This window comes from Gopherus evgoodei, chromosome 1, assembly GCF_007399415.2.
Source record: "Gopherus evgoodei ecotype Sinaloan lineage chromosome 1, rGopEvg1_v1.p, whole genome shotgun sequence".
NCBI lineage: Eukaryota > Metazoa > Chordata > Testudines > Testudinidae > Gopherus > Gopherus evgoodei.
The window spans coordinates 313026945-313047517 of record NC_044322.1 but is presented as its reverse complement, the minus strand read 5'-3'; the positions used below and the strand labels follow the sequence as shown (position 1 = coordinate 313047517).

The following is a 20573-nucleotide window of genomic DNA, read 5'->3' as shown; positions in this document are numbered from 1 at the left end:
AAGATTTTGTATTGCTACTAAATTTCACCAGTAAACTGAAAACATTAAGATATGCTCTTTAATGTTCTTTAATGTATGCTATGAGGATGGGATTCAGGCAGATAGTATCTTTAAATCCTTTCCTTCACTGAAGACGGTCAGAAAGATGACTATGACAGAATTTGTCTATGTTTGAGGCATACTTTACATATCAAAAAAGTGGAGACATTCAACAACCAGGGGAATCTATGGCATCTTTTATTAGAGCTTTACATGCATTGGCTGACAACTGTGGTTTTGGGCCTATAAAAGGTGAAAACATTAGAAATAAATTACTTATTGCCCTTGCAGGTGATAGTCTTTCATAGCAGCTACAATTAAAAGCGGACTTAACCTTATATACAGCTATTCAAATAGCAAGACAGTCCGAACTTGTGAAGCGGCAAAACAAACTTGCCAAACCAGAAACTAATTTAGAAGAAGTAAACAGACACAGCATGAGGGCTAGAAGTAATTATCACAAAAACCTTGAGGCAAAGCGGTAGATCTCCCAGGCTAATTACAAAGCCTGCCAGCTCACCTGCATAAGATGTGGGAAAATTCATAGCCGAAGAGATGTACATCCAGCCAAAGGCACAAGATAGAATAAATGCACAAAATGTGGACATTTTGCAATTGTTTGCTGACTCATATTACAGACAATCCAGAACAGTAAGCGGAGGCTAACAAGCTCTTATGGGCTCAGCCAGAACTAACCAGGCACACCTCTAAGGCTTGCTCTGCCTGGAGGGAGGAAGCTTAAAAAGGGAATCCTGCCACAAATGGGGCAGTGACTAGAGTAAGACTGTTGTACCTCAGAGACTGCTGGCTTCAGGGATAGATCAGCAAAGAAGAAAATGGTCACAGATCCTGCCACAGCTGAGAATGTATGGACCAGATATAAAGCCGGGGTTACCAAAAGAAGGGGTGGAGGCAGACCCTAACCCTGATCAAGGACACTAGAGCTTGCAGATAAGCCAAACCCCAAAGGGGTAGCCAAAAGACTGCCTAAAAGATTGAGCACCTTTGTGTTTTTCTTTTACTCTGATTCTCCCTCTCCCATGAGATGGAGAGGGAAAGGCATCTTTTTTGTTTGGAGAATCCCTTGTATGCCACAGGTCTGGAGAAGGAGCCAGCCCAAATCGTGGGCTGGTGGGGACATGAGGGGGTCTCACCCACCACAGCCTGCCTTATAATACTTTTACACTTGACTTCCCAGAGCTTATGTTCCGTTCTCTTTTCCTCACTAGGATTTGACTTCCAATTTTTAAAAGATGCCTTTTTGTCTCTAATCGCCTCTTTTACAGTGCTGTTTAGCCATGGTGACATTTGTTGGTCCTCTTACTGTTCTTTTTTATTTCTGTTATTTGGGGTAAACATTTAGTTTTGAGTCTATTATGCTGTTTTTAAATAGTCTCCATGCAGTTTGCAGGCAGTTCACCCTTTTTATTTCCATTTAGCTTCCTCATTTTTGTATACTTTTCCTTTTTGAAGTTAAATGCTACTGTGGTGACTTTCTTTAGCATTTATCTCTCCTACAAGTATGTTTAAATTTAATTACATTATGATCACTATTATAGAGTAGTTCAAGAACTATAGTTTCTGGAATATATCACATTTGATTACACAAAGCCTTCCTGGAGAGTGAAACTGAATATGCATGGACAGACTGTTTACTTAAAATTGACTTATCAGCAGAAGAGACAGTCCTATCATTTTCAACCCCTCCCAGAGCTGAAATCACCTGACTAGCCCTGAATATATTCTGAACTGCATGGGCCAGTTGACCACAGAAACAACTTACAAAGACAACTATCTTTTATTCCATGTAGAATAAAAATACTGTTATCAGACAGACATTAGAAGAAACTAGCTGCCGATTTATGCAGATTCAGAAGATGTCATTACCTGGTTGTGGTGGACTGTTTTTCCAAGTATTTAGAAATAATGTTCTTGAAAGACATAGCATGTCTCAGTGTAATAGAGAAACTGATGTGCACATTTGCTCATTTCAGTATTCCAGAAAACAACTGACTAACAAAGGACCACAATTCACACAAACCATTCCAGACTAAATAAGATACTGATCATATTACTAGCAGCCCAAATTACCCACAAATGAGAGAGAGACAGAGAGAGCTGTCAACAGACACTACTATGAGCAGTTCTGGCTCCACTGCATGGCATGCATGCACACCCGTGCTTCAAATCCGGATAGGGACCATACATCTTGAAGAACCTCCAGTTATAGTAAGTAACCGTCTCTTACTTGGGATAGTCAAGTCCAAACATGACTGTGAAGAGTTACAAAGAGATCTCACAAAACTGGATGACTTGTCAACAGAATGGCAGATGAAATTCAGTGTTGATAAATGCAAAGTAGTGCATAATGGAAAACATAATCCCAACTATATGTGTAAAATGAGTTCTAAATTAGCTGCTAGCACACAAGAAAGGTATCTTGGAGTCACCATGGATGTCTGAAAATATCCGCTAAATGTGCAACAGCAGTCAAAAAAGCTAACAATGTTGAACATCATTAAGAAAAAGATAGATTATAAAACAGAAAATATCATATTGCCTCTATATAAATCCATGGTACGCCCACATCTTGAATACTACATGCAGAAGTGGTCGCCGCATCTCAGAAAAAGATATATTGTAATTGGAAAGGATTCAGAAAAGGGCACTAAAAATGATTAGGGGTATGGATCAGCTTCCGTATGAGGAGAAAAGAGCTTGGAAAAGAGATGACTAAGTGGGGATATGATTGAGGTCTATAAAAATCATGACTGGTGTGGAGAAAGTAAATAAGGGAGTGCTATTTAGTCCTCATAACAAAAGAACTAGGGGTCACCAAATGAAATTAATGGACAGCAGGTTTGAAACAAACACAAGGAAGTATATCTTCACACAGCGCACAGTCAACCTGTGGAACTCCTTGCCAGAATATGTTGTGAAAGCCAAGACTAAAAGAGGGTTCAAAAAAGAACTAGATAAATTCATGGAGGATAGGTCCATCAGTGGCGATCAGCCAGGATTGGCAGGTATGGTGTTCCTAGCCTGTGTTTGCCAGAAGCTGGGAATGACAACAGGGAACGGATCACTTGATGATTACCTGTTCTATTCATTCCCTCTGGGACACCTGGCATTGGCCACTGTTGGAAAACAGGATACTGTGCTAGATGGACCTTTGGTCTGACCCAGTATGGCCGTTCTTATGTTCCTTCCCAAACACAAGACCCAGGGGTCACCCAATGAAATTAATAGGCAGCAGTTTTAAAAGAAAGTATTTTTTCACAGAATGCACAGTCAAACTGTGGAACTCGTTGCTAGGGGAAGTTGTGATGGCCAAAAGTATAACAGGGTTCAAAAAAGAATTAGATAAGTTCATAGAGGATAGGTCTATCAATGGCTCTTAGCCAAGATGGTCAGAGGATGCAGTCCATGCTCTGAGTGTCCCTAAACTTCCAATTGCCAGAAACTGGGACTTGGACAACCAGGGATGGATCGCTAGATAATTGCCCTGTTCTGTTCAGTCCCTCTGAAGTGTCTGGCATTGGTCACTGTCAGAAGACAGGATACTGGGCTGATGGATCATTGATCTGACACAGTATGGCCATTTTTACATTTTTATGAACTGTAGACCAACACTCATAACTACTGGATATAGTCCAGCAGAACTCCTGATGGGAAGACAACTCAGAACTACTGTTTCAACTTTGGAAAAGAACCTATTTCCAAAAGACCAGAGATGAAGAGAATATCCAAATTGGATGAAAAGGCAAAAAGAACTTGTGAACATTTTTACAACAGACATCACTCAGAGAAATGCAGGGTCTAGAGCCTGGTGACTGTGTTTTGTATCAAACTGGATGGATAAAAAAATGGACAACTCCAGCTGTCATAAATAAAAATATTTCGTCACCCAGATCATACGTGACTGAGACTGACAGTGGAGAGTTCAGTAGAAACTGTCAGCATCTACTGTTGGTTCCTCAGAGAAAGCAACTCTACAGATGGCATATACAAAAGAAGAAGAGACTCAAAGATTCCAATCCATCCCCAACCAGTCATTGCAACTAATGGACAGCCAGATGACCAGTTTGTGACATGCTGGGTTTGTATAGTTAGAAAACCAGTATGATTCAGAGACACCTACCAGGCTGATACATACTGAACTTTAAAGATAAAATGATAGGTGTACATTTTGTAAATGGTAGGAATGTAAAACTTAAAGGGGAAGGTGGAATGAAAACTGTATTATATAGTTCAGTCACTAGGTGACGCTGCTTGTAACATGTCTTATCTGAGCTGATAATATCTAGAGCCCACAGTGTATTAAAAGATCTTAAAGGGAACACATCTGGTATATCTCTCTGGGATGGAAGTTCTATAACTAGTCCATAAGGCAGTAGGAGAATATGGATTGTTGTTGCATAGTCATGTTGTTCATCAGATATTAGATACAAGATAGGTGAAGTAATACCTTTTATTGGACAAACTTCTCTTGGTGAAAGGCACAAGCTGTTGAGCTACACAGAGCTCTTCTTCAGGTCTGGGAAAGGTACTCAGAGTGTCACAGCTATATACAAGGTGGAACAGACTGTTTAGCGTTGAGTAGTTAGCACATATTTCAAGGGACCATTGAAGGTCCCTTAAAGAGGATAGGGGCTCAAGAGAGAGTAGGCTGCAGAGGAGCATGTCTTCATCTTCCCCAAAACAGTGGCTACCAGAGCACCTACTTAGAATTCTTGCATCTGGTAGGAGATTTTTATAAACCCATCCCTGAATCCCTCTCACTCCCATTATACCTGCAAACTCTCATACATGCACACAATTGTCATACCCTTGGTTCTTCTCTCAACCATCTTTCCACACATTTCCCTGGATCTCTGCTTTTGGGAGGCAGGGTCCTTTAGATTTAAGAGAGAGCAAAGATGGAAATAAACCAGTGGATGATTTTGTGAGGTTTAGAGCACAATACCAGGAGATGGAGTCAAACAGTGCTGAAGTAGTTTGTTCCTTCTCTCCAACCCCTCATTACAATGCATATAAGAAATCACAGTTTTAAATAATTCTACACATGTGGATGAATTATACTGGAAACCCGTGGAATTGTAATTTTGCATTAAAGATTAAGGGCTACAGTCTGTTCTTACTGAAATTAGTGTTAACCTGGAGTAACTGCAATAAAGCAACTCTGTGCAAAATCAAAGTTCTGTGCTCAGTGGAGTTACTCTGGATTAGTTCAACTGGTATAATTCAGAACAGAATTTGACCTTTAACATTTGAGTGTCAACCTCTGTACATGATTTACAATTAGAAATCCTGAATAGTGAAATCCAGCACATCTCTGTCATCTCACGGTCTCACTTCAAACCAGGAAATAGCTGTCTGTCTGAAGTACCATTATTCTCATTATAATTGTGTTGACTAAACCTATTGATTCATTCTAAAAATAAGATAATAGTGAGAACATTTTAAAGCATAGCGAAGCATGTGATTAAACCATTTTAAAAAATTCTTCTGTATATTTTTAGGAAGTGTGTTACTTTACAGTGTTGTTTGTGCAGGAACTTACACACTATAGAATATAGTATATATGTAATAAAGAAAATACATATGGAATTCCACAATCGTGTTTTTTTAAGTATATGATAAAAATAATTTCCAGTAACTTTGATGCCAGAAATTACACACAATACAATTTAGAACTACTAGTACAGGGAACTGTATTTACAGTGTTACCTGCATATTATTTAGAAATGCAGGGCTATAACTTGGGTTAGAAGACAAAGTAAGAGTGTGGGGTTTCAGTGCTGATGATCAGAATAGAAGCATAATTATGGAACTGTATATTTTCTGATTGTGTTAAACATTGCTATGGTTCAAACTGTACTATACCGGCCTTCTCCAGAGATAGATTAGGAGGGTAATAAAGAAAGTATTCTCCCAGTGTATAATTTAAAAATATTTTCAGATTTTTGAACCTCATTCTTAATCTTTCTTCTGCTTCCATACATCAGTTCTCCAATTTGAAAAATAACAGTGTGCCTACCCATGAGCTACACTTAGCAATACATGCTCCAGGTAGAAGTTTATAATCCATTACTTTGGCAGTAGCATCTGAATAGTCCCAAATGGCATTTTTCTTTGCTTTCTTATATTCAGCAACATTTATCCTCTTCTCTCTTGTGGTGCTAAGGAGCTGTATTACCTTTTCACATTATTTTCTTTGGATTCAGTACTTTCTATGCATTTTGTGAGAATCTATAGTATATGCTTGGCATAAATTTTATATGATGTGGAAGCAAGTATTTTATAGTAGAAAATCCCTTTCCCTTCTGTTTGATGAGAAATATACTGATCTTCATTTCAATAACCAAAAAACAGACCGCAATAAATTCTGTATGTGTGCATAGCCTTGTAGAATAAAATTGAAACATACCCTTCTTGTTCAAGAGCTTGCTTTACAAGGACAAAATAGGAGCTCTCATCAGAACAATAATGTATGCAGAAAATATCCTGAGGAAAATAGTAGTCAAGCAAATTAGCATTAAACAGATCTGCTTAGTTGAATTGTGGATCAGTTATCTGTGAAATGGAAGTTCATGTTTGCATCTTTTAAATTATTACATCAAAGTGTAATGTTTCCCCAGGGCTGGATTTAGGAGAGGAAACCCACGTGAACACCTAGGGTGCCAGGATTGGAGGAAGCCAGCTCTGGGTGCTGTTTTTGTTGTTAGCAACAAAAAGGAAAATAGAACGTTTGAAGTAATTTTTCAGGTATTCCATATGTGGATTCATTTTTCACTAGCCTCCTAGAATGTTCTGGACCTTTGTAGAATCTCATGGAACCTTCCAGACTTTCTGAAAACTATAATCAGCCTCATGTGATGACAGAAACAGCAGTGAGAAAAATTGCATACCACAAATTGATCCTAAACTGTGCCGATAGTGATCATACAATTTTGAATAGGCCTGGGCAAAAGTGAGTATATGACGTTTCCAGAAAATAAGCAGATGTGACACTTCTCAAAGTCATACTGTGAAAGAGTGCTTAAGAATGGTGAGAAACTGAATCAGCACTGGCTAGTTTAATCTAAATCAACTGACAAAATGTTCTATTTTTGTAGCAAAATATTTGACAAAAATGCCAAATCATTGCTCGCACTTTCCAGGTACAATTATTGACATAACTTAGCTGATGCTCTGATGCAGGACGAAAAATGACCCAGCCATTTTACAGCCTATTCCAAATGCATGGGGGCTGAGTCCAGGCTCAAGCTGAATAAATACATAGATGCAGAAAAACAGCACATTATTAATGTAGAAACCCAGCATTGGAGGAATGTGTTTGAGCATCTCATCTTAATCATCCTCTTCCTTGCAAAGAATAATTTGGCTTTCCGGGGCTTGTCAGATAAGTTGGTCTCTGAACATAATGGTAATTTCCTCAGTTTGGTAGAGCTCCTTGGGAAATATGCCAATGTCTATGAGTGAGTACCTATGCCGAGTAGTTCGTAAAGAAGCTAGGAACCATTTCTGCAGCAAAACAATTCAAACAAATTGATGGCTTTATGGCAAGGAAGGTGCTTGAAAACATAATGATGTGGCTTGGCAAAGCAAAGTACTACAACATAATAATGGACTGCACTCCCGACATTAGTCACAGTGAAAAGATGTCATTTATTACAGTAAGATTTGTTGCCAACGAGGATGGCTGTGTCCAAGTAAAGAAACACTTTATCTGTTTCTGGTCTGTGAACAACTCTACTTGAAAAGGCATAATAGAACTGTTTAGGAATATATTGAATGAGAAAAAAGTAAAACTTCAGGACTGCTGTGGCCAAGGCAATGCCAACAGCACAAACATGAAGAGAAGAAACAGTGGCATCCAGGCAAGGATCCTTGCACTGAATCCAAGAGTTTTCTTCATGCCTTGTGGCTGCCATTCCCTCAACCTGATTGTGTCAGATGCAGCGTCATCTTCTTTAGATTCAGTACTCTGTTCAGAGTACTGCAAAGGATATACATCCTGTTTTCAGCATCAACTATCAGGTGGAAGATCCTCACCAACAATGTTACAAATCTGTCCGTGAAGCCACTAAATGACTCTTGCTGGAAAGTTGCATTGACAGCGTTAGGCCAGTGAGGTACCAGGTGACTGAGGTTTATGAAGCCCTGATGGAACTGGTGCAGTCAAGTAAAGCCAAGGCTGGAATCCAACACAAGGTGCAAAGCCTGGCAAATGAGATCCCTAATTTCAAATTTCTGGTCTCAATTGTGGTTTGACACGATATCCTGTTCCAAGTAAATTTATAAGCAAGGCATTACAAACTCAGTTGATGAACATTGCAACTGCTACTACTTTGATGAGAAGCTATCTTGATTTTGTTGTGGCCTACAGAGACAATGTAGTGAAGATGCTATCTTTGCCGCCAAACAAATGGCGGAAACTTTAGGAGTTGAGCCCTGTCTTCAAGGAAGCTCATATTTTGGAAGAAGAGACAGCTTGGTTCTGAGGGCAGAGGTGAGGTTATGGGAAGCTCAAAAGAAAATTCAAAAGGGAAGGTTTTTTGCTTGCTCATGACACTGCTCATCCATTGAAGAAAAGTTAGGACAAACAAAGCACGACAAAAAGACTTGAGTTTTTGTGTGTGACCCCAGTAAGCTGCTGGTGGATAGGAAAACACTCTTGAGCAATTGTATGGACCTTCTCTGGAAGTTGACCCCTGGGCAACGTTCGGACATCAGTGATAAAGATCTTAAAGTCAAATTGGACAACATCCATCACATTTTGCCACACTAGAAGCACTCTGCACTCCAAGTTCTCCAGTTTATTCATGATGCAAAGCTGATGGACACTTTTCCTAATGTGTGGATAACATTGAGGATTCTGCTCACGTTGCCAGTCACAGTTGCAAGTGGTGAGCACAGCTTTTCGAAGCTCAGGCTCATTAAAACATATCTTCAATTGACAATGGCCGACAAGACACTGAGGTCGCTTGCTATTCTATCACTTGAAAATGCCATTGTTCAGTCTTTGGATCTCTCTGACACTGTGTTTCAGTTTGCGACTCAACTAAAGGACTAGGGTTAACATTCTAAGGCTGTCACCTACTGTAACACTAGTCAACTCAGTGTTGGTGCACAGTTCAATTTCTTGATGTTAATACATATTCAGTTATATTTAAAATTAAAAAGTTTCTATAAGCTTAGAGGAAATTTTTTTTTATTTGCTTATATATGGCATGACTAGATACAGATTTTCAGATCGTAGCATGCAAATTTATCCTCTTATGTGATAGGGATACATCGTGCATACAAATAGTGCATCAAAATCATGAAAATGGTAATTAATACAATAAAAAATAAGGTATTCAAAAGTTTAACAAATGAAGGAGGTGCCAAAGACGTTCCTCATTGGGGCACATTTGGTCTAGGGCCAGCCCTGGGTTTACCTAGATAATATTTATATACTTCTGGATAAGTATGGATAATTTATTTTTGTCTAAGTAAAGTATAGCATTTGCTGCTTCACACACACACACACCGCACACACACAGGCCATGGGAAAAGTAAGTTAGAATTTACCTCTTGATGAATAAATGAATCCTTTTTTACCCTAAAGCTTTGAATTAATAACTTGTGAAAAAAGGCTCACTCAGACAGATCATAGTAATTGGCATTGTCCTGGCATTGAGCTGCTTGATGATGTTGCACCTGAAACTGTATCATTCTAATGGTTTTAAATGACCTTCTCTGATTTTTGAAAACAGAAAATACCATATAAACTAAGTTTTAAATAAGCTTTAATTGAAAGGGAAGCACATTGGGAAAGGATGTTAGCATTTTCTCATTTAGAGGGATTAGTTTGTGATATTGATATTTTAAAAATTCCATTAGATGTGCAAGATTAACATGTCAGAGAATTAAGCTTTGGTTTTATTTTTGATATGTTAAAATATAGGCCTGTTAATCCTTTCAAATTGCTCAAGTCAGAGAAAATATCCACAATTACCTGGGTATGAAACACATATAAAAATAAACTCATTCATATTTTGGAATTTTTTATAACTTTTATAATGTAGATTCAAATAAATGACTGGGAGGAGGGAATTAAGGAGTGAAACCAATTTTGTTATTTTGATCCAAGTTTGTGTGTTGACCTTTCCTTAGACTGTAAGTTCTTTAGGGCAGGCACTGTCATTTACCATATGTCTGCACAGTGCATAATACAATAGGGCTGTGACCTGTTTGTAAACCTGTAGGTGCTAATGTGATATGCATGCTTAATACACCTCTACCTCGATATAACGCAACCCGATACAACATGAATTCGGATATAATGCGGTAAAGGGGGCGAGGCTGCGCTCTCTGGTGGATCAAAGCAAGTTCAGTATAACGTGGTTTCATCTATAACGCAATAAGAATTTTTGGCTCCTGAGGACAGCATTATATCGAGGTAGAGGTGTATTAACAACATTCTTTTATCACCTAATCCTGTTGCTTCTTCCTGTACAATATCTCCATTATTCATCTTTTTTCTTTCTAGTCTTAGAACTAAAATCTAAGTCAAAGTATTAGTCATCTATCATCTAAACTATTGCAACTTGTTCATTGTGGATCTCCCAGATTCTGTCCTTGTTCCTCTCTGGTCTGTCGAGAACATTGCTGCGAATATTGTTTTTCTGTCCACGGCTCTGATCACATTGCTTCTTTCTTTGAATCTATTAACTCCTTCTCACTTTCCACATCAAGTTTTAACTTATACTCTTCACTGTTAAGGCTCTAAACATCTCTACAATGCCTCTTTCTTCTGTTCTGCCCTCACCCCTGTAACTCATAAAAGATACCATTCCCTTTGTATTTTCTCCCCCTCTTATCTCCATCTCTTCATCCAAGCTGTCCCCTACAGCTAGAATAGTCTATCCATCCTGCTATCGCAACTACGCACCCTCTCCTCTATCAGGGCCAATCTGCCACCTAATGAAGGGCTGCTAATTATTTTTTTATTCTATTTTATTTTAAACACCACACAAAGCATATAGATCACTCTGTGCTCTATCCATCCCAGGGAGCAAGGAGAAAATCTGGCAGTTCAGCAAGGAGAAGGTTGCTCTGTGTTTGAATTATTGCCTGTTTGGTTCCTCTGTAAGATCCTCATGGCAGGCAGGCTCTTCTACATTCTCTAGTGCCAAGCAGATAGTCAGTACTCAACACAATAACATGAATGGGCAATGAAGTGCCTTTGTTGTTCTGAGACAAATATGGTTATTTTGTTTTTAGTTTTCTGTCTACATTTGCACCATTTGGGCTCTCTCTTTGCCCTGTTGCACATGCTGAATGTTTTTCTCTGTCTAGATTTGCAGAAATCTGGAAGACTTTACTTTGCACTTTATGATTTAAAAAATGGAAAGAATTAACAGTAATTCCCCAACCTCCAGTGTCCTTTTCTGTGCAGTACTTGAGACCACCAAAAGCAGACAATCCTCATTGAGGCATACTAAACCATTCTCTCTTACACCCAACCTTTTACCTTCTCATTACTCACTGCTCCACTGCCAGTTATGTACAGAAGGTGTTCATGTTTATCACCATAGTGTAATCTTTCCTTCAAGCAAAGGTACAACAGTTAGTTATAAAGTTCCACCTATGGTGTCACAGGTTACCAGACATCCTTGAAAACATGCATCTACATGGTTCTCAGGAGTGTAACCTGACCTGGAATCTAGTTAGTGAACCCATCATGGCTGTATTCACAAGTATTTCTCCTCATATCTTTCCTAACTCTGCAGTGGCAGTATGACTAGTCTCATCTGTTAAAGTAGAGATGGGCTTGATTTACAAGCTTGCTCACTCTGCATTGTAACCAATATTAGAATGAAACGTTGGGAATCCTTGTTCAAAGGCACTTGTCTCTCCCCATTCATCGCAGGAGCCTAGGCATTTAATTAAGGCTTTGGTGATCACAGTGTTCCTGTGATTTTCTAAGCACCTTTAATTTAGGTACCATGATGTTCAGCATCAACGTTGTTTTAGGTACTTTTGAAATTTTTACCCTAGTCCAAAAAATTACTGAAACAATGGTATCATGGGGCTGCCTGTGTATTATATATCAAAGACTTTTAGAACAAGCATGCTTAGTTTACAAGTAAAAATATTATTTTCCTCACTACCAGTCTTGAGAGTCAGGCTGTGTTTTTCCCTCCTTCCCCATCTATAAGAAATACTAAATTATGTCTCACTTACACATGTGCAAGTTGTGTTCTCAGTGTCACCAAATGTATTGTCATTGCCTTCTATAGATCTGTATTGGTGGAATCAACTGAAACTTCGTAAGCAATTCTTTGACCCACACAAGGGAGCGTACTTTCTTGAGTTGTACAGACTCTGCAGTACTAACCAAAGTAAAAAGCAGTATTATTTTTATCACAAAGGTTGGCAGAGATGACTGAATATACAGATAGATGAGAGAGTGCAAAGCTGCTGAGTAAAAAGATGCTATTTTTACATGGTCGCTTTTCAAAGTAGACCTGCAGAGACTTTTGGGAGGACAGGAAAAACAAACTAAAAGCTTTTGGCTCTTGACACCACTTGTCCCTGATCTGTCAGTGTGGAGCAGCCTTAAGTAGAGGAACTGACATCCTTTTTTATTTTTAAACCAAAGGCCCAATTGTTTCCTCTGGTCTCCAGCTCCATGCAGAAATACCCAGAGGAGAGAGAGGGTCTTTTGAAAATTCTGCAAGAGCCACCTTATGGAGTTTCCTCAGTCTTGCCTTTAAACCATACCAACAGTTACACCTGTGCCACCCAATCCTGTAATTAATTCCAGGCAGGTGGAAGCCCAGCACCTGTGTAGACAGAGCTCCATTGAGTTTGCTCTGTATTGGTCCAGAGTGCTCAGCCTATTGCAGGAGTGAGCCCACGGAGAAGAGAGTAAATTACAGGAAAAGCTGTGTTATCCGGCACTTTACAAACAGAAAAGAGATAAACCGGCATTTCAGGAGAGAGTGCGGGGTTCGGGCCCTGGGAGGGAGTTTGGGTGTGGAAGGGGGCTTGGGGCAGGGAATTAGGGTGCGGGAGGGGTTTCAGGGCGCCAGATCTTGGCAGGGCTCACCTTTGACAGCTCCCCTCAAGTGACAACATGTATGGAGTGGTGGAGCCAGGTGGCTCTGCGCACTGCATCTGCTCACAGGCACCGCTCCCGCAGCTCCCATTGGTGGTGGTCAGTGCTCTAAGGTGGAGGAATGGTCACAGGGGCTTAGTGTGCATCCCCATCCTGAGCGTTGGCTCTGGAGCTCCCATTGGCCGGGGACCATGCCCCGCACCCGCTCCTGCACCCCAACCCTCAGCCCTGAGCCCCCTCCCGCACCCAAACTCCCTCTCTCTTAATTAACCAACATTTTTGACTTACCAGCACCTCCTATTCGCCCAACATGCCTGATAACAAAGCTCTTCCTGTATGTTGTCGTAATCAGAGTTGTCAGTTACAACAGAACGGTACAGAACACAGAATGGGCATATAGATTAAAAAACTGGATTACTTTTTAATTATTATTTTACCCTTATATTATAGTAGCCCCTAAAAGCAGTCAGATCAGGGTCCATTGTGCTGGGGGCTGTACAAATCTGACAGTCCCTGCCTCAAAGAACTTGCACTCTAAAGGAGAACAATCTTTTCATCATTGCTGTGAAGGAAGTGGTAAGTGAAATGTTTATGTATATTTTTATGACTTGTTTATTATGAATAGGACTATTTTCTTGAGACTTCAACAAAGAGATGTACAGCTTGCAATGGTTTTTGAGTTGTATGATATTTTGTTAATTTTTTTATTCGGTTAATGCTAATTTTATGGTTTTAACTGCAATGAGAAAGACAGTGTAACTATTGTTCATACCGAAAGTGCATAATTTGGAGGAAGCATAATAGTTCTAGAAACACGTCAATATTTGTATGACTTATAGTAAGTTATGCAGTTTATATCTTATAAATTTATTATAATGTACGTGTTTTACAGTAAAAGTAGCAAAGAGTCCTGTGGCACCTTATCGACTAACAGATGTTTTGGAGCATGAGCTTTCGTGGGTGAATACCCACTTCGTCATGCATCTGACGAAGTGGGTATTCACCCACAAAAGCTCATGCTCCAAAACGTCTGTTAGTCTATAAGGTGCCACAGGACTCTTTGTGTTTTACAGTAACACTTAAGAAGCCCCAACTAAGACTAGGTCTCTACTGTGCTAGGTATTGTATAAAAACACAGTGGGTGACAGTTCCTGCCTGGAGTGCATATATCTAAACTGACAAGACTGACAAAAAGTGAGATGGCACAGAGGCCTAGGGACGTGAAGTGGCTTGCCCAAAGTCACTCACTGAGTTACTGGCAGGTCTCCTGAATCCCAATCCAGTGGAACCATGCTGTCCTCCATAAAAATATATATGTTGTCTAAATGGCATGAATATTACTATTAATATTCTGTCAATAGTGGCTTAAATAGTCATCAGATTGAGTTAGCTGGTTCTATTTGCTTGTAAGATTTTGGATTACAATAATTGTTTCTAACTGGAATTTTTTATTTTTGCTTTATCATTTCAGTACTAGGTAATATTAAATGTTGCATTTCTTTAAGATATAGACTTGTTTTTAAAAAAGCTATATGTCATAAAAAGTATATTTCCTATTAAAAATTCTGATGGTTTCATAATTGTTGTGTAAAACACAGAAAGAAACCCTGCAAAGATCTGGACTTGACTGATAAGAGAGTTGCTATAATCACAAAAGAGAATATTTTGATTAAACCTTTTTTCCCCAGAAAATACTGTGTGTGACATAAAATGAATATTTATAACTTATAAGCTTTTTATGTACAAATCATCGAATGCTTCTATTTATTAACTCCCTTTTCCCTCATATGGAAATGTTTTTCTTCATTGTTTCCCTGGGAACCTATATTCTGCTGCTCAAAACAGATGAATTTCCCTGAAAAAGCTTCATTGTCCTCCATAATAAAATATTCATCTACTTGTCTACGTGAAGAATCCAGATATTAGACTGAGGAGGGAAGGGAAAAGTTTCATACTCTACCAGTTTACTTGTAATTTTGCTTGGATTTATAGTGCCTGAGCCTGATCTCCAGTATTCATAAGTACATGTAATAGATTACACATTTTCCTAAAACCCATTTTTTTTTTATTATTCCTTTCTTGCAGTGTCATGGTCTTTCCACACGTCTAACTTTACATTTGACTCTAATGTGAATACTCTAGAACAGGGGTGGGCAAATGTTTTGGCCTGAGGGCCACATCGGGGTTCCAGAAGTGTATGGAGGGATGGGTAGAGAAGGCTGTGCCTCCTCAAACAGCCTGGCCCCCTTATCCTGCTCCCTGGCCCCTGACTGTCCCGACGCCTATCCACACACCCCTGCCCCCTGACAGACTCCCCCAGGACTCCCATGTCTATCCAACCATCCCCTGCTCCCTGTCCCCTCACTGCCTCCCAGAACTCCCTGCCCCTAATCCAGCGCCCCTGGCCCCTTACCATGCCGCTCAGAGCACTAGGACTGGCAGCCACACTGCCCAGCCGGAGCCAGCCATACCGCCATGCAGTCTAGAGCATCAGCGCAGACCGGCGGCTCTCGCAGCCCCTCCACCCAGCAAGAGCTCGCAGCACCGCCACCCAGAGAGCTGGTGGCACAGTGAGCTGAGGCTGCAGGGGAGGGGCCAGAGGCTAGCCTCCTCGGCTGGGATCTCAAGTACCGGGAAGGACGGTCCCATGGGCCGTAGTTTGCCCACCTCTGCTCTAGAATGATGTAAACAGATGGGGCTGTATGTGTGATGTTATGTGCATATTTGTGCATCAAAACCATATTGACCAGCCAGCAATGTATTGCACACATCAGACATTCTCCTAAAGAGATGGCACAGGAGCTGCATTTCCTGGGAGATCAGGGGTGTATTATGCCTATTCAGCACAGGACTACATTGGAAGTGGTGTGTGGCTGCCCCACCCCAATAGCATCTATGGGAGGCATTGAGTCTCTTTGGTTAGATGGTTCTTGTTCCATTAAACACTGACGTGTCCATTCAAATATAGCCCCCAGTTTACCCCTTCCTTATGCGTGCTATCCTCCCAGCCCCTACCCCTTCTTTCAAAGGGATCATTTGCTTTCTTCTCTTCTTTTCCCAGGTGAAGCTACCCAGACACTTGAAGCCTTGTGAGCAGGTGGCTAGCTGGGAACCATCACTGCGTGCTGTGCCAATACCCAGTGCTCTGCTCCTGAGTCATTGGTGCGTCTAGACCCCTTACTCTATTCCTGTTCTCCAAATGTAATTATGTCTTACTTTAAAAGGAACAGTCATTTCCCCCTTGATTTTAAAGATTATTCTTTTTTTCTAAGCACACTTTAAAAAAACTTTCAGACTCTAAAATTGTATTTTGCTTGCTTGCGTATGTCTCCCTTAACCCATGTTTAATATACACAGAGCTTGGAGTTTGAGCTCACTCACAGCTAACATGTCAGCAAGAAATACAGGAAATGCCACCATAAGTTAGTTTTAGTGGTACACATAAAATCTTTTGTATAATCTGAAGATCTATTGAATGGCTCCTGAAGCAGATGTTGCTGCCAAATTTTGCTATGAAAGATTGTTTTTATGTGTTTTCTTGTGAAAAATCTAGGTTGGAGACACTGGTTTATGAGATATTTGATAAAAAAGATTAAGGGAAAAGGTAATTTGTTGTACAAAAACTGGAGATCTGAAATTGAACCATTTATACCGGGGTCCCCAACGTGGTGCCCGCGGGCCATGGCACCCATGCGGGCATCTAAATGCGCTCACTGAAATTCGGCGGCATTTCAGCGGTGATGCCTGGATGTGGTGTCATCCAGAGGCGGCGCCGCCGAAATGCCGCCGAATTTCAGCAGCATTTTGGTGGATGCTCAACTGCCGCCATGGTCGCCAGACGAAAAAAGTTTGGAACCACTGATTTATACTGATCTGTATTTAAGGAAACGTGTTATTTCTGGTGGCTGACATTATGACATAATATAACAACATTCAGTAGCTGTTGTATTCATATAGTATTAAATTATAGGAAATTGCATTTTGAATATGTTGAAGAACACCAGGTTGTGCTGACAAACATACAGGAGTAATTAGTTAAATACGTTCTATCATAGCAGCAAAGAATCCTGTGGCACCTTATAGACTTTGTTCTATCATAAACCATTTAAGCATTTTCTCTCTATAAAATACGACACCTAATAACATAAAGAGTGCAAATTCAGCATTAACTTTCCCAATGCCGTTTAATCCCCATAGTATACCAGAGTACGTCAGCATTCTATATTGTTTTAAATAATAGAAGTAATAAAGATAGAAGACCTGAGGTATTTTTGCATGATGCCAATTTTGCACTAGTTTTACAGGCCGGGGGCCTCATTCTCCACTGCCTGATGCCTTGTGGAGTCATTTAATGTGTTCAAAGTGAGTGCAATGTAGGTGTAAAATGCTATCAAATCAATGCACTAGTGTGTTACACTCATTTTGCACAGGAATAAATACACCATAAAATGCCATGCAGTGAACAATTGAACGCTGGGCATTTTCCTGAAGGGAGAGTGATGTTAGATAGGCTATCTGGATGGAAGCTTTGTGGGGAGTGGAATCATTGAAGGCCAAAGCTCATCTGAGATGTGGTCCCCTAGCACTGAGAGCTTTGTCTAAATCAGGGATTTCAAACTCAAATCACCACAAGGGCCACATTGGCCTGAGGGCTGCATCACTGACACCTTTTCATATAAAGATACAAAAGCCCCCCCGGCCCCCCCCCCAAACCCCCCTTCCATGAGGTCCTGTCCTGCCTCTTCGCACCCCTTCTCTGCCCCCTCCCTTCCCCTATTCCAACCCCTTCTCCAAATCCCTGCTCCTGCCCCACTTCTTCTCTGCCTTGTCCCCTGAGCATGTGGCTACCCTCCCTCCTGAAAAGTGCTAAGTGCCGCCAAACAGCTGTTTGGCCACAGGAAGTGCCTGGAGGTAGGCAGAGGAGCGGGGCTGCTGCGCGCTGGGGGGAAGAGGAGGCGACAGATGAGGGGAGCTTGACAGCCACAGGAAATAACTCTAGGGGTGCAGGGAGCTTGGCGGGCTGCAGAAATAACTCGGTCCGCAGGCCACATGTTTGAGACCCCTGGTCTAAATCATGGATGTCAACGTCATTCTATGAGGAGGGCCAAATTCCACTTCTGGTTGTGGTTTGGGATATAAATTTCAGTTCACAACAGACCTCACACTAACGTCAAGGGGAAGCTTGACAAACAATCAAGGGTAGAGTATGCAGGTCTGAATTAATGCACAGGCAAACTAAGCATATGCCTAGGGCCCAAATGCATTGCGGCGGGGGGGCAGGTGCCCAACAAACAGCCATACACTGTGCTCACCATAGCTGGGATGGCCATGCTGTGGGACCAGCTGTTCATCCTGCTGCTGCTTGGGGTGCTCACCTGCCATGACAGCAGGTGATCAGACCAAATTTGAGTGAGAGGCACTGTGACCATTGTCATGATAAGCAGCCCCTTGAACAACAGGATCATGAACAAATGGTCCAGCAGATCCACAGTGTGGCCAGCCCAACTGCAGAGTGTGTACTGAATAGCTGTTTATTGTTATTCATGAGAGGGTAGGGGCCAAAAAGTGTATTTTACCTCTGGTGGGTTAATCTGGCCCTGAGAGTACAGCCCTGTGTAATAACTTAAAATGTAGTTGTTATTGTTTGTTATTTAATCAATTATCCTTGTGCAAGTGATAAAGCAATTATTATTATCATCGAATATTTTTATTGCAGTAACACTTGTGGGCCCTGATCCTGAAAGAGGCCTCCTTGTGCTAAGTGCTGTACAAATATTTAGGGATGTACTTTCCAGTTTCATCAGAAACCCTAGTAGGAAGCAAACAAAGAAAAGTATTTTTCTTATTTTCCACTACTATGTAAAAAGTTCACTGCAGTCAGGAGTCATTGTCAGCTGTTTTGCCCAAAAAGGCAAGTCCAAGAAATTCTCCGGGAAGAGCTTGTTTTAGGCATATGATGTTTTTGCAGTTATACAAGATACCATGGCCCATCTTATTTTATGTAATCTCAGCTAGTTGCTCTTTGTAAGGTAGTTGCTATCTTGCTACCTTCGCTTCAAACACATTTATCTAAAAAAACAAACATTTCCAAGAGATTTTCCTGTCTTTGAGGGATAATGTTATTTTCTGTGTATGTGTGATGCTTCCCAGGGTTGTGAGGCACCCTGCTGCCACTTGTCCTTAGCACAAGGAAGTCTTGTCTGTGAGTCAGATCCCCAACAGCACCAGCCTCTGGAAACAGAAGCACTGACTTTCAGGACTACGCAGGCCCCACTCTCTCTTTACAGTTTAACTGCAGGCACATTCCAATTCCTGTGTCCTCTGGGCATCTCCCTGAAATATCCAGGCCTTCATCCACTGGACACTTAAAGAATTCACAGATTCTCTGTTCCTGTCAGGGCCGGGCCATGGACTGCCTGTGTACACCAGTCAGGAGATGAGTAACAAAGTCAAAGTTGAGCTGAGTCAGGATACCAGAGAGTCACAGTCAGGAACCAGGTTACAGACAGTAGGCAAGTAGCAGAGTTGGAGATGAAGGAGGATCAGCATCCAGAGTCTAGTGTCCACAGAAAGGCACAGTCTGGAGCAGAAGCAAGCAGGTGGTCTGTCTCACTGCTCAGAAGCTCCCCATGATGGGTTCCTGGTTTATATACTAACTTGAGCCAATCAGTGGGTGGTGGTGGCCCACCACTCAGACTCTGCTGGGTGGTACTTCCGGCAGTGTCTATCTTCACTTGGTTCTCCAGCAGAAACACAGGCTCAACTTCCAGTGGTGATGTGTAAGCATCAGCTGCCCAGACCCACCATGGTCCCAGGTTCTAGTTCTGCAGGTTCTTATACCATCCCTCCCCGTTCTGGGCCCTCTTTGGGGTGATACCAACTCAGGATTGTTGCGGTGAGTTTTCAAGAGTAGAATGCGCATGGGTGCAAAACTAATTAGGGTCTGAGCCTCTGCGAGGGTATTGCTCTGAGGCCACGTTGGATGCATCCGCTTCCGCTATAAATGGACAAGTGAGGTCAGTGTGTGCCAGAATTGGGGCTATGGTGAAGATGATCTTAGGCTGGTCAAAAGCAAGTTGGGCTTCAGCTGACTAAATGAACTGAATCGCTTTATGAAGGAGGGAAGTCAGGAGTTCTTTTTGTTCAGAAAAGTTAGTGATGAATTTGCCTATAAAAATTCGTGAAGCCCAAGAAGCACTGAAGTTCTTGGGAGGTCTGGAATGCTGTCCAGTTGCAGATGGCTTTTTCCTCCATCTGAATGTCGGGAGAGTAGAAACACTAGATGCTCACTTCTCTAGTTTGGCATGCAAATCATGCTTCTGTAATCTCTCCAAAACAGACTGGACATAATGGCAGTGCTGCTCAGGGGTTTCAGAATACACCAGTATATCATCAAGGTGGATGATCATGTACTGGTCCA

General features: G+C 41.2%; 1 protein-coding gene across 32 annotated transcripts in view; it reads left to right on the top strand.

Annotated features, from left to right (window-relative positions):
- Nucleotides 1-20573, top strand: part of NRCAM (neuronal cell adhesion molecule) — a 356777-nt gene that overhangs the window by 201049 nt on the left and 135155 nt on the right. For all 32 annotated transcript variants that reach the window (XR_003998518.1, XR_003998516.1, XR_003998517.1 and 29 more), the window contains one exon: nucleotides 16215-16315. The gene's annotated coding sequence lies outside the window, so the exon portion shown is untranslated. The remainder of the gene's footprint in view (nucleotides 1-16214; nucleotides 16316-20573) is intronic.